Source organism: Tyto alba, unplaced genomic scaffold, assembly GCF_018691265.1.
Source record: "Tyto alba isolate M040663 unplaced genomic scaffold, T.alba_DEE_v4.0 Super-Scaffold_41, whole genome shotgun sequence".
Taxonomy (NCBI): Eukaryota; Metazoa; Chordata; class Aves; order Strigiformes; family Tytonidae; genus Tyto; species Tyto alba.
Window position 1 is genome coordinate 24255958 of NW_024881317.1, and position 14389 is coordinate 24270346.

General features: G+C 49.1%; 2 non-coding genes across 2 annotated transcripts; both read left to right on the plus strand.

Moving 5' to 3' along the window:
- TRNAS-AGA lies at nucleotides 1-82 on the plus strand. The gene has a single exon. It is a non-coding gene; the product is annotated as a tRNA-Ser (tRNA).
- Nucleotides 83-7093: 7011 nt separating this feature from the next.
- TRNAQ-CUG lies at nucleotides 7094-7164 on the plus strand. Its single transcript has one exon. It is a non-coding gene; the product is annotated as a tRNA-Gln (tRNA).
- Nucleotides 7165-14389: the final 7225 nt, after the last annotated feature.

Here is a 14389-nt window from a genome sequence, read left to right on the forward strand (position 1 = left end):
GTAGTTGTGGCCGAGTGGTGAAGGCGATGGACTAGAAATCCATTGGGGTTTCCCCGCGCAGGTTCGAATCCTGCCAACTACGGGGTGCAGTCCCATTTTTGGGCTGCCTGCAAGGACCACGCTGCAGCCGAGTGTCTTGGCTCACTGTGTCCCTGGTGCCCAGGGACACAGCAAAACCTCCTTGCCTACTGCACTTGTCCTACCCTCCATCCAAGACCGAAACTCCCGGATGAATGGGAAATCCTGCTCCTCCCTTTCCAAGATAGGGGAAAAGAACAGACCAGTGCTCAGTATTGGCCATGAGAGAGCTCCACTGTTGTTGGCTCTTCCACAAAACCACGTGCCTGATCTTATCCAACATTCCAAGCAGAACAACCTCACCAGCTCTCTTCCCTATGCCTCAAACGTTAGTTGCTAATGTCCAAAGAGAGCCTGCACAACATGGCCCTCACTGCTAAAGAAGAAGGGAAGTCACCTCATGCACCTGACACCTTGCTAGCACTCACAAATTCCCATTACTTTAGGTCTCACAAACCCAGAGAGCTGTGGAGCAGCAGGCAAGTGGGGGGAAGAGGAGGGGCCAGAGCTGACTATGAGCTTCAGAAGAGGTCCTTCTTTGCATACATGGACCTCATTGCTAGCAATGAATTGAAGACACATCATAGATCTGGCGTCTGGGGGATATTCTGCCTGACCCATCTCCGGGCCTCGCACACATGCACACCCTTTCCCAGGGGTCTTTCCCAGATTTAGCTTAAGGATGAGATGATGAGGGGTTTCCTCCTCTTCTGTGAAAGACGTGGAAGTGCAAAAGAGGACGCGGTGGCGGCTGTGGCATCAGGAGACTGTCCCCTGCCATCACAGTCCTCTGATGGGTGGGATAGAAAAGAACCAGAGGCTTCCCGGAGGGCTTCTTTCAGTTGCATACCCAGCTGCTCCCAACAGAGCAGCAAGCAGAGTAGGAGCTGCTGGTAGCCTGCCTGTGTGGTGCAGCATCTTGAGGAAAATTGAAACCCTGAGGGGCACACGCAGCGAGATTCCGGAGAAAGAGGAGAGACAAGCTCGTTGCTGGTGCATGGTCTGTTCCCCACTGCCATGCCATTGAGGGTTGTCGAAGCACTGCAAGGGAAGAAGAACTACAGAGAGATGTGAGGATGAATGAAGAAGGAAAGGGGCAATTGAGAAGGCAGCTGGAGCGGAGCCATGGACGTCTTGCTCCGCAGTGAATGCTTTCCCCTGAGAAATATCCCCCTGCAGCAGGCAGCCTGGGGCCACACTCTCCACACCTACATCGGCACTCACATCCCAGCCCTCTCCATCCCGCTTTGCTTTTGCCTCCTCTTCCTGGTTTCTGCATGCTCTGACCTGTGGATGGGACAGGGAACCAGCAAACACAAGCCCAAACATGCAGGCCTCGTCCCTCGCCCTCAACGGGAGGCTCTACCAGCTGAGCCTGCCCAGATCCTTCCTGGGAGGACACGCAGCATTTAAGACTGTCCACCACCCAGTCCGATGGGCCAGCCCTGCCCTGGGATGACTGGGAGCCACCTCCATTGCCAACAGTGTTGGGTAGGACAGGAATGGCACCAGGCATGGAGAGGAGGGGTTTCTCTGTCTCTTTGGCACCCTGCATGGGGGTGGGGGCCACCCTCGGCTGTTGGGGATCAGCAAGGGCAGGGCTGTGCCAGGAGGCAAGCCAAGCCAGGAGCTGTTCAGGGAGGACAGCACAGCACAGCACAGCAAGGGCAGGGGAAGGCCCTTGCAGCTGGTGTGTAAGGAAAGGCCCTAAATGCTGTACAGCTTCCTCAGAAGAACAAGCCCTGCCGAGGAATAAGAGTTTTTACCTCAGGGTCAATGTGACCTGACGACCCACGCTAAACTGGGTCTCAGTGGCTGAGAACACCCCATGCAGACGATAAAACAATAGGAGAATTTTCTTTCAAAAAGCACCCCAGGTATGTAACGACAGTCCTAACAGCAATGGACCTGACTGTAGTATAAACCCCCTTCACCTGCATGGGACATTGGGTTAGAAGCGCGAAGGTTAACACCCCGCTGACCATACGTCCACACCAGCTGCACCGGAGAAGCACATACCGATATCCTGAGCAATACTGCCTGATTAGCCCACCCTTAACATGAGGAAGTTCATTGGTCAACACAACTGTATTGTTAACATACATACCCTGCTCTCCTCTATATCAGGGTCCTTTGCGCATTAGGCTGCGGCACCACTATGGGCACAGCTAAAAGAGGGGAATTGATGCCCTTGGTAGTTCTATGCTAAACTTTCTTGTTTCCCTCCTTGATTCTCCAAGAACTGACTTTTACACCAGGTAAATTCCCGCAGCCCCCTGGGAGCTGGATTTCTGGGCAGGGTTACAGCCGTCATGAGCTCGCTGGAGAACAGCTCCCCTCCACCCAAGGCTGCTCCCTCTCCCCGGGGTTTCCTTCAGCTCCCCCAGAGCCAGCTCAGGCTGCCAAAGAGAAAGTCCCCATCCAGGGTGATGCAGGAACACAGCACGGGGATCTGCAGTGCAGCTCCCTGCTGCCCTAGTACCTGATGGGCCAGAAACCAGACAATCGCTTGGGTGTTGACTGCGAGGTTGCTCTGCAGGTGATGGGCCATCCACGGGAATACTGCTTGTGCCAGCTGCTTGTCTTCATTCCACAGTGGATACCACTGCGTGCTATATCTTGTTATATTTGAACACCTCTTGGTCCAAAGGAAGTGGACAGCCCATCAGAGGGAGATCTGAGAACGTGAGGGCATGACAATGTCAAAAATGGCCGCCAGGCATTCACAATGCAATATGAGATCCCATGGGGAATGGCGCTGTCAGAAGTTGCATCTTCCTCGTGGGAGCTTCGTTGCCTGATGTGCTTCTGGGTACACGGCTAGGATTCCTTGCTCCTGACAGTCAATCACAGGTCTGCCTGAGAGCAGGTGGGCCTGGTGGGGCCAAGAACTGGCTGTCAGCCAGTCACAGAGCATTGTGATCACATCTTGGTTGTGGTGTTTAATAGGAAAATGACAACTGAAAGAAAATGACACCCTCTGTGTATGCATGCGAAGGCACATCCTGGTCAGATATACTTCATCGTTCATCAGGGCTCCACGGGGATTCACCAAAGAATCGTCCACCCCCAAAAACTTGTAGCAGCACAAGGCAGATTTTAGCCCAGGAACAGCTTATGGGTAGAGTCCTGCAAAACAAACTGCTTATGCTCATGCAGCATGAAACGTGACAGATGCTCATATCTGACCAAGTCCTGTAGATCAAGAAACTTGTGCTAGAAATGATCCACCTGGCCTATTTGCACATTATACAAAAGGAATAATAATTGTTGCCCCAGCATTGGCTGCATTTTACTTGCTGATTTCTGAGCTGATACGAGACAACTGTACCAGATATGGACGTATCCAGTGCTTAAGAAGAAACCAGGCAGGGTGACGTGCCTTTTTAATTCAAAAGGCACAGCATGCAGCCACGTTAGCCCAGGAGAGAGGGAACATGCCTCCCTCTGGGCTGGGTGGAGACCTGTGCCATGCCATACGGTATTCCCAATGGGCACTGTATTGGCTACGTATGGCAAGGCTTTGGTAGTGGAGGGGTTAGGGGGTGTTGCAGGGTGGCCTCTGTCAGACAAGGTAAGGAGCTGCCCCATGTGGTACACAGCCAGTTCCAGCTCCACAGCGGACCCACCCCATGACACAGCTGAGCCATATGCAAAGGTTGGAGCCCCTCTGTGAAAACGTATTCCACAAAGGGCAGAAACACCAGGCAGAGAGAGAGGGAAGGAAGAAAATAGCAGAAAAGACCAGAGGGATAAGGCATCTCACTTGGGTTGGTAAAGGAGTCTGGAGTGAAGGAGTAAAGTTGAGCCTGGGACAGGGGAGAGGAAAGGCGCTCGTTGTATGTTAGCCTTTTTGTTTTCTCACTACATGAGTCTGTTTTAAATAGCAGAAAGTTATTTTTTCCCATGTCAAGGCTGGTTTACCCACAAGGGTTTCTGCTAAGCCATGTCCTTGTGTTTGACTTGACCCATGAGCTTTCTGATCCAGTTTTCAGTGCCCTGCACCCCACTGAAGGAGGGGAAAGGAGTGAGCAGCTGGGTGGGTTCTTGGTTGTGCTCCCACACGTTGGCATGTGCAGAGCGGTACTTTGGTGGTGGTTCCATTGGCAGGTCCCGGGAAGGAGTGCCTGTCAGCAGCCCTTGGTGGGAGCTGGGAAGGGTAGCCCCGCAGTCACCTCCCGGCAGCTGTGCCAGGCTGATGCTGGATGAGGTGGCGGGCTATGGCAGCAGCAAGGGATGGACGGTGGGAGCAGCAGCAGCAGCTGCAGGGTCGGGACGAGATGGCCGGTTGCTCTAAGGCTCCTGAGCACTAGCCCCAGCTACCGTCTGCTCCATTCAACTTGATGGCTGCTCCTGACTGAGGGAATCCAGCAGTGTCCCACTCAATCACAGAACACCTGGGGTGGAGAACATGCAGACCAAGCCCAGCTCAAAGCAGGCACAAGTAGAAGAGGCTCTACCGGGCCTTTGTTGGTGGTATGCTGGACATCTGCATAGATGGAGACTGTACAATAATCCCTGGGCAAGTGTTTCCCATGTTTGACCAGCCTCACGACAGAGTCCCTGGCGCCTGTCTAACCTAGGGAACCTCCACGGAACTTGCTCCGCTTTATCATCATTTTTACATAGTTCCCTACATAGTCCTTCTTCCCCTTTTCTGGAAAAGCAGGCAACTTTTCCTTCTCATTATCATCAGGGAGCTACCCTGCCCTCTGATCCCAAAGCTGAAGAGCCCCAGAGATGCATCCTTCTTTCTTGCGGATGCGGTGGCACAGACGGTAGGTGAAAATCCAGGACATGGCATTGACCAGCAGGGTTTCAAGCCAGAGAGTTTCCCTGAATTGGCAGTTCCTCACCTGCAAACACAACCAGCATCAGTGGGAAGAGGGGCAGGCGTGATTAAAGGCCCACCAGTATGAGGCCAAGAGGGACATAGCAGGCTCTGGGGATTCGTGTTCAGGCTGAGGGGTGTGTTCCAAGTCCTAGCATGCATTTCCATTTCGTCTCCCCCGACACTGGGGCATTTCTCTCCAACACTGCTGACAGGACAGAGAAACTCCATGCTGGTGCACGTTGTGATTGAGGGAGATGCTGAAGGAGCTGGGTTTGTTTAGCCTGGAGAGCAGAAGGTGAGGGGGCTTCCTCTGTGTGAAGGTGGCTCTCTGGTTTGCCAAGGCCTGCCCTCTGCCAGAAAGACCTGGGGAGTGCAGGAGCTGGGGGTGGCCTGGCCTCCTGTGTGGGCCAGCTTGGCGTGACCTGCATCTCCCAAGGGCTGGGGAGCTCTGGGAGATCTCTGCCTCCTCTCTGAAGCCTCTAAGGGTGGCACAGATTGTCCTCCCCACAGGATCCTGCAGGGAAGAGTAGCATCAGAGGCTACATAGGTAGCAGCAGTTACCATGGCCTTGGGGAAGGAAATGGGCTGGGGACCATGTTAGCCCCAGCAGGCAACTCTGCCAGGAAGGAAACCAAGGACAATATGCTCTGAGCAAGGAAGCTGCCTGCACAGGCCCATACGGTTGTTCATACAGAGCCCCTCCGGGATCCCTGAGTGCTGGGTGAGACCAGTGATCCTGGGCAGGGCCCCAGGAACATCCTCTGTTGCTTGGAGATCCACTGTCTGACCCCAGAAGTGACATGTCCCTTCCGATGGCATTACAGCACGTGGATGGGAAAAAGCTGTCCCTTTCCCTGTGCTGCAGCCCCTGGAGGGGGGTTTCCTCCACCTTTTTACAAGGCCTTCAGAGACTGGGCCCTGCTCTCGCTGCTCCCACCCACCTGGGCCCTGCAGATCCCAGGGATATGTGAGGAAAGCCCTCAGCAATGCTGCTTCTCTGGGACAAGCTTTCAGAGTTGTGCCTCTGTAGAGATTGAACCCTTCTCCAGTGACTAGCTGTTTCTCCTGCCTCCTCTGAATGTGACCTGGCATTTGATATCTTAGGCTTGGGTATGACGGCGTGCTCTGTCGTGTGGGTTCAGAAGTACCAGATGCAAGCCCAATGCTTTAGGAAGTGCAAAGGTACCAGGAGGTCGTGTCCTCAGTGTCCCGGGCTAAGTCTGAGATCCAATAGAGTGTCCCCACATGGGTTTCCTCCTGTGTGACTGCTGGGAGGAAGGGCCCTGCTCTCAACACACAGGCTCAAACCTTGGCAGAAGGAGGAACGCACCACTGCAGCTTTTCCTGGCTGTGTGCATGGACCCTTTCTGGGCCGGCAGTGTGCTGGTGCCAGGACATGAGGGAAAGTTCCCTCAGGCTGGACATTGAAACCTTGCCGAGTCTGGAGCAGCCTCGGGAGAGAAAATGGGGTTTCCAGGGAGGGAGAGGCCACTTTGGGGCACAAGGGGACAGCGAGTCCTGGAAGAGAGGACCAGAGTTTGGAGTCAGCCAAGATTGCCCCAGCAGAGGAAGGAAGTCCAGCTTGTGCAACACATAACAAGCTACTTTGGGTACTCCTGCTATGTTCTTCCCTCTACTGAAGCTCATCCCCTGCCCTCTCTCTTGGTCACCTTGTTCAGCAAGGTCAGGAGCTCGGGTAGGACTGGAACGAGGAGTAAGGATATCTGGGTAATGGCTGCTTAGTATGAGCTACAAGGTGAGAAACAGGAGAGGCAATAACTTACACGGGCAGATGGACACACTGTCCAACATGGGGGCAAAGGGAGGCAGCAGCAGAGACCACAAGTGCAAGGACTGAACCTTCAGCTGCTGGGCCATGAATGTACCGTGTGAGGTGCACCGTGGAAGACGTTCTACTGGAAACTACCTAACCTGGTCCAAGTAGGCAAAAGCAAGATTCTCAGCGCTTACCAGCCTGGCTCTTATAAGAGAGGGCACGCGAGGCTTGTGCAAAGAGCTCTGCCACTCCCTTGAAAGGCCCGGTGAGTAGAGAGCAGCCAGTGGCCCTGGAGGAAGACTGTACTTGGTGATGTCCACGGAGATGGAGAGACAGCCAGGCTCAGCCAGGAGTAGAAGCCTCCACGAGGGTGGCCTCAGGGGAAAGACAGTGCTTGTGAAGGAGGTCCCATGTGTAACGGTAAGCACTCTGGACTCTGAATCCAGCGGTCTGAGTTCAAATCTCAGTGGGACCTCAAACTTTTGGCACTCCCAGGACATTCCTCGGCATGGTTACACATAACAGCCTTTCTGTCAGGTTGACCTTACTCTGATTTTCCTTCCTTTCCTGTGCTCCCAGCCATGCGACTGACATCAGTGCCCCCTCTTGTGCCTTATGCCCACCAAACCTCTGCAGCTTTTTTGAGCACTGGCCCCCAGCCCCCAATGATCTCTCCCTGTTGCAGAGCTTTGCCACATCCCCGGAGAGCTGACACAGTTTTGATTTAGCAGCAATTTGAGATTTATTAATGGTGCGAGGTAGGTCAAAAGGTTAAATTTTAGCAGCACCTAATGATTGGTCAATTTAAAGATTAACAAGGTGATTTGGTGGAGTATGTTATAATGGAAACAGTGACTTAACTACAGATTTGAGAATGACAAGATTCACACTAGCTTACTATAAGGTATCCTAAATCCCTCTCTCTCTCTTTATATATATGTGCATACAATTAAGCACAGAACATAACACACACAATGACTCACTGGGAGAGAGGTGTCTCCTAGGGTTTAACTGAGGCTGTGAATTGAAATCACTTGAGTGCTGATTTGCAATGTCTCTAACAGCTGAATTTCAGCATGACTTATTGCCAAGCTCACTGTGTAAGAAGGTGAGGTAAGGAATGTGATCTGTGTGACGGAAAGCCACTTAAAATCTATTCACAAGCATCCTGAGACCTCTGCACCAATTGGTCTTAGGAGAGCTGGACATAAATCAATTATATTGCTGTATAGTTGATATTCATTTAAAGCAAAATATTTCAGGTGAGAGAGACAAGGGCTTAAACACCAGTGAGGCCTCAACAAGCGGCAACTACTAGACATGAAGATGCTTTGAGAACAAAGAAATGTTTGTGGCCCCACAGGGCTCTGGGACACAGCATAAAAGCCTGTGCTGCTCCAAAAACTGCATCCTCCTCTCTTGCTTCACTTTCCTCGAAGAACGAGGTAAGTCTGGGTCTTCTCAATGTCTCTCTCTCCGTGGGCTAAACTGCTGCCATGGTGGTGACTCAAGTTGATATTTCTCTGCCTCAGCTTAGCCCTGCAATTGAACGGTTGAAGGGCTGTCACCTCTGTCATCCCTGCAATGGAAAGGGAGAACCTGCTCTCTACTGTGACCGTGAGCCTGTCGCCAATCTTGGGGCACCACCAGTTGTGGGTGGAGCACCCTGATCTTGTACCAGAGCACCAAAAAGAGAGAATCTGGCAAAAGAGAGACAGCAAAACGTCAGTAGAATGGAAAGATTGAGAAGCAATGGACAGGAGTGGAAATTCAAGTAGTACCACACAGAGGAGCCCTGTCTTACGGTGAGGCTGGTCAAACATGGGAAACACTTGCCCAGGGATTATTATAGAGTCTCCATCTTTGCAGATGTCCAGCATACCACCAACAAAGGCCAACAGGTCATGGACATGTCTTGCAGACAGTCTGAATGTCTTCATGCCACCTGGCAGGAGGGACCTGTGCCCACTTCTCCTCGCTGCACGGCTGGCGTGGCCGTGTCTCCTCTGGCTCTCCTTTGCTTTGAGCCTCTGGAATGGGCTCCTTTTCTTCTGCTTTGCTGAACCCGCTGCTGAAAGGGAGAGGATTCTGGAGTTAGGGACCGCTCTTGGTGCGCTGCCATTGCCACCAGGGAGAGCAGAATGGGAAAAGGCAAGCTCTTTGTATGCAGCTTGTCCTTGGGGAACGGGCCATCCTCTGTGCTTCCCTCAATCCTGCAGATGTTTTCCTTGGTCTCTGTTCTGTTCCACTGCATTTCCCCCCTTCTCATTAAAGACTTTGTGCAGCAGAGCTAGAGAGTCATGGCAGTTTGTTCTTCTCCTCTCCCAGCTAAGCATCTTCTCTGCAAGGATAGGCGATGGCTTCTGTCCTGAGCTTAACAGTGGTTGTTGGTTAAGTTCCCTGGACTCATTTCAGAGTACTAAAAAGCCTTGTAGGTATTGAATATGGGCCTGTAACCTGGTGATTATGGCCCTGGGAGTCATTTGCGGAATTCTCCATTGTAAAATTTAATACGTATATTTTGAAATAGCATTTCGGTTCTCTCAATTATTGTTCACAAAATCGTATGAAAAAGAGACCTGGCAATTCTCTCTTTTACTATTTTGGTGTGGGAATAAACACCAGGGGATGGGTATGGAGTGGAAAGGAGGAAAGCACTGGTTGTGATCTCCAGACGGAGGCAGTGTGACTGCCAGATGAGGTTCGTGTGGGCATTTCAGCAGAGAATGAACATACACATTCACGATGCCCCTCTTCACAATTCCAGCAATTTGTAGCACTGCTCCTGACAGAGTGGGAGTCTGGCAATACTGTGCTAACACAAACCGTCCATAGAGGCCCACCATCCAGAATGGTTTCTGGCTATCAGCAGAGCAAGGAAGGCGGCTTGTTTCTTTAAGAAACCCTGTAATCAGAGAGTTGGGAAGCTTCACTCCCTTCCAGTAGAGTCTAGCTGAGAGAGGCTCTTGCTTTTCTCTTGGTCCACAGGCCACAAGCTGCAAGAGAAGAGTGTATTATTTCTCTGGTCACTAGGATCATCGTTACACCAAATCCCAGTAAAATTCAGGATGTATCTGCAATGTCAGAGCCTGGACAGGGTAGGTCAGTGTCCCCAGGGTGAGTTCAGACAGACAGACGGGCCTTTGAGCCATAACTGTAAAGAGGAGTTCTGCTTCCACCAGCCAGCCAAATCGCATACCTGGCCTCATGAAGCACGGTCTGTCCCGTGACCATCACCTAGGAATTACTGATCTTCATCTGCACCCTGCCAGGTGCAAGCAGCCACAGCAGCAGCAGGACCAGCTCTGTGTCAGGCCAGAAAAGCCTCTCTCCTGGCTCCTGTACCAGCACTGTCGTGAGGAGCCCAGCTTGAAGCTCTCCCAGCCAGCAGAGACTAGAGAGCACTGGTCTCAGCGGGCCTCAAGGCTGCAGGGAAGACAGGGGATTGGCTTGAAACCCCAGGGGAAAGATGGGTGGTATTTGAGCAAAAGAGCTTGTGTGCAGGATATGTTCAGGCACCTGTGCTGGAGCCAGGCTGGAGAGACATTTGCCAGTATTGGCCAGGAATCAAAGCCAGGTCAACTGCTTGGAAGGCAGCCATGGTCACCACTATTCCAGCAACACTCCTGGGGGCACTGGTTCCTCCTGCTCCTCCAGGTCAGAGCCTGGACGGCCTCCTGCTCCTCCACTTCACAGACTGGCCGCATCCCTATTTCAGCCCTCAGCACACACAGTTCCTCAAGATGCTCCTCACGTTCCCCCTCTCGACTGCAACCAACTCTCGTCCTTGCTCTGCATGCAGAGAGGCACTGCCACAGGTACCATCTCCACACAGAGTCCTTATAACCACTTTCCAAATATCCCTGCTCCACAGCCAAAAGGCAATAGGGGCTACTTTCATCTAATGCTGGAAATTATTGTTTTGTGGATGTTTAAAATTTTGGTCCATGCTCAGGAATATGGCAATGCATGCTGTTTTGCCAATTGACGGGGTTAACACAAAGGACGCAGACACCAAGCTAAAGAAATAGGCTTATTTTACTTTAGTTTAAAATAGCAGAAAGAATAAGCAAGGTAATGCACCTAGACATTACTATTTAAAGCTAGCTACAGTGATTAAGAAAGATACATCACCAATTGCCCTCATACTTTACCATCATCCAGATCCTTGCATCAGCTGGGGAGCCCCGTCACAGCGAAGGGTCGGAGAGCCTTTCCCGGCAATTGGGAAGTCCTACGCAGTGCGTCCACTCGTTGGTGAGGTCTCCGTCTTTGCTGTGAGAGGGTCTAGCTTTTATACAGTTTAACCAACAAGTCTAAACAAAACGCACAGGAGATATCTGGTAGATTGATATGCCTCACTCAGGCATGTCCGGATCTGGCCAGGATCCGGGCATGTCTGAGGAGTTTCTGTTTTTCTTTACATTTGGGATTTATAGTTACTTCCTATTGTTTACTTATAGTTCCCAGGGATTGTTCCCAGGGTTACATTTTCATGCTGATAAGATGCTGGTTGCTTCAGTCTGCTGATAAGATGCTGATTGCTGGTCGGGGAATTCACTCAGAAGTCAACTTTGGTTTGATGCCTATTGTTTGGGCCCCTTTTTGTTTCAGTCGGTCCGTTGACTTATGAGTGAAGATCACGACCCTTTTGGAAGAGCCCAATATTTTCGCTCTATCCGTTTGATACGATACCAGACATAACAATTATATAAAGTAATAATAATAATGATAACTAACAATATTACAAGAGGATGTATTAAGAAATTCAACACTTGTGTTGCAGAGGATGAATATCCAGTAAAGATGTCCCACCAGTGGTGTGCAGTCTCCTTCTCCATCTGGCTAGCTAGCGACATTAGTTGATTCTTTGTGATTTCAGTCTGTATCACAGAGTCTGACAGAGCTTTATTTCATCGTTCTAGGTGTCGTCGCAAATGTTCTGTTTGTTCCATGATGGTTTTCAGTGGAGTCAGGGATAAGCCGGTTCCATTAAGTCCTAAGCTTTGGGGATGCCAGTACATGTTTAGTCGTTCTTCATGCGTTGAATAAAAAGTATACATCTGTCCGTGCCAGATGAGATAGAATACATTTCTGAGGCATCCCAAAAATGGAGTACTTAGATTATACATTTCTATAATATTTTTATCATTTGTTACTATACAAACATGCTTAGCACTAATTTCTACAAACATATCAAAGCTTTTGGGCAAAATTGTCCATTTACATAGATTCACTGAACGTTCCAATAAACATGGTTCATATAACCGCGAGCTTTGTCCACACAATAAACCATTTGCTGTGGACGTACACAAATCTAATTTATGGGTTCGATTCCTAGAGTCTATATAATCTCCCTCCGAGTGGGGCAGCCAATATTCTGGTTCAAAGGGTGGTTTTTCCCCCCAAATTACAGGCAGTACTAGAAATTTACACATAACTTCAGGTTGGCTAACATCGTAGTGGACTATTTGACCAGCACAGAATAAATCTGTGCACTGCACTGTCTGTGGAGATAATTTGACCCAATGGGTTTGAGAAATCCATTTCTTAAATATGTTTCTCCATATCAGCTCATTATTAGCTATTAAGTCACTCTGAGCTTTGTTTCATCGCATAAGGACATGTAAAGTCTGCAGTGTACATGTTGTCCAATTCATAATCTGGCTAAAGTTGTGGTCAACATGCCACTGATTAATTGAAGTCCTATTGAAGATCTTTAAAAATTCTGTATCATAGTTCAGTGACCCAATTTGTGGGGTAAAGGTAGTTGGAAGCCACTGAGCCTGCAACCTAATTCCTTCCGCCACATCATAACCAGCATTCTTTACTTTGTTTGTTAAGGTTTCGATATCAGTAGAATTTAAAACTCCCATTCCTGCCCCAGTTCCTCCTAACAGGGTATCATACCATGCCCTTTTCCATCTACATGATGGTAGCAGGGGGAAAGAAATATTGAAATGAATAACATGTTTCTGATATTGTTGAGCTACCTGAACACAAGTAGACGGAATGCGGTACAAATGATCAACAGAAATATGAGGTTTAGATTTTAACATAGTAAAGAAGTCTCCCCAGCATAACTGATTTTTCATTACTGAATTATTATGGCATATTAGTGTTTCTATTTCTTCCATGGGAAGGGTTATTGCATGAGCAGCTTTCACCTCATGACCATCTATTCGATTAACACATTTGTAATAATCTTTCGAATTGGGCAGACCTGATACATTACAACATTTAAGAGATACTTTACTAGATACAGTGACATTTGAATTATCTATAGGACAGGTTACAAAAAGACGTCCACGATCTCTCCATCGTGATGCCGGTCCTGAAGGCCACCAGTATGTACATGTTTCGTTATACTGAGTACTGAAAGTAAGATTGGCTATAATACAGGCAGAATTGGCTTTGCATCGGAAATCATCCTGTTGTCTTGCCTTGGTTGCATTTTTCCATTGCCACCTAAGCGGTGTCTCTCATGGACCTTCCAATGGCCATCCTGGTGTGAAAGCCTTTCCCAAATGGACCATGATGATACACAGGCAAATCCATCTTAGCAGGATCTAAACGATAGAATCTTAAGACATCTAGTTATTCTCGCAGATAACATTTAGTCGCAGGAACATATTCCCATTTTTCCTGTCCAGGTTTCATGATTAAAACAGTATTGTCTTTTCCTGTGGCTATTCCTTCAGCTGGTTCAGGAGGTCCGCTTGAACTCTGGACCCATACTTTAGCTCCGTTATTGAAATTAGTTGATCTAAACCCTTTATCTCCGCGAACAGTGGTGACTTGAGGTGGATCTCCTTTTTCCACAATTGTTTTCAAAACTGGCAATATCAATAGTTGTGCTATTCTGTCATGGGGATGAATAATCAAATCTTGTTCACCATTGTTTAACAGAATTACTTTAATTTCTCCTTGATAATCCGCATCAATCACTCCTCCCATGACGTGAATACTTTTCAAGGCTAGGCTCAAACGGGCAGTTATCAAACCAAAGTGTCCTGGAGGAATTTTAATTCCTATCCCAGTATTGATAACTTTCATCTGTTTTTGATTTATCCCGATCAATTCCAATGCATAGAGATCTAGCCCTGCAGCCTCTGGAGCGGCCCGGTAAGGGGCCATCACACCTGGAACAATTTCCCAGTAAGTCAAAGTCTCACTTACTGTCAGAGGTTTTATTTGTAAATTGGGTGTAGTCATGCGCATCAAAGGGGTTTCCATTTCCCCAATGGGCCTATTGTTAAGAATATGTAGCGTATCTGTGAGATGAGTTTTCCATCGGGATAGGTTCCCATCTCCTAACTTCTTCAGCTGCTCTTTCAACAACCCATTCATTCGTTCAATCAATCCTGCAGCTTGTGGATAGTACGGTATATGAAAAACCCACTGAATATTTTGCTGCTCAGCATACTGTTGAACAAATTTGTTTCGAAAATGAGACCCACTGTCAGTTTGAATCTGCAATGGAATTCCATAGTACAAAATGATTATGCCTATAGTACAGATAGTACTATGATGAGTAGCTTTCTTACAAGGATGGGCAATCAAATATCCAGAATATGTATCTACAGCAGTGCAGACATATTTACACCCTAGGTTCTGGGGTAAAGGTCCGATATAATCCATTTTCCAAATTTGTCCGGGCAATTTTCCTCTTCCCAGTTGTCCTTTCACAATATTAGGCA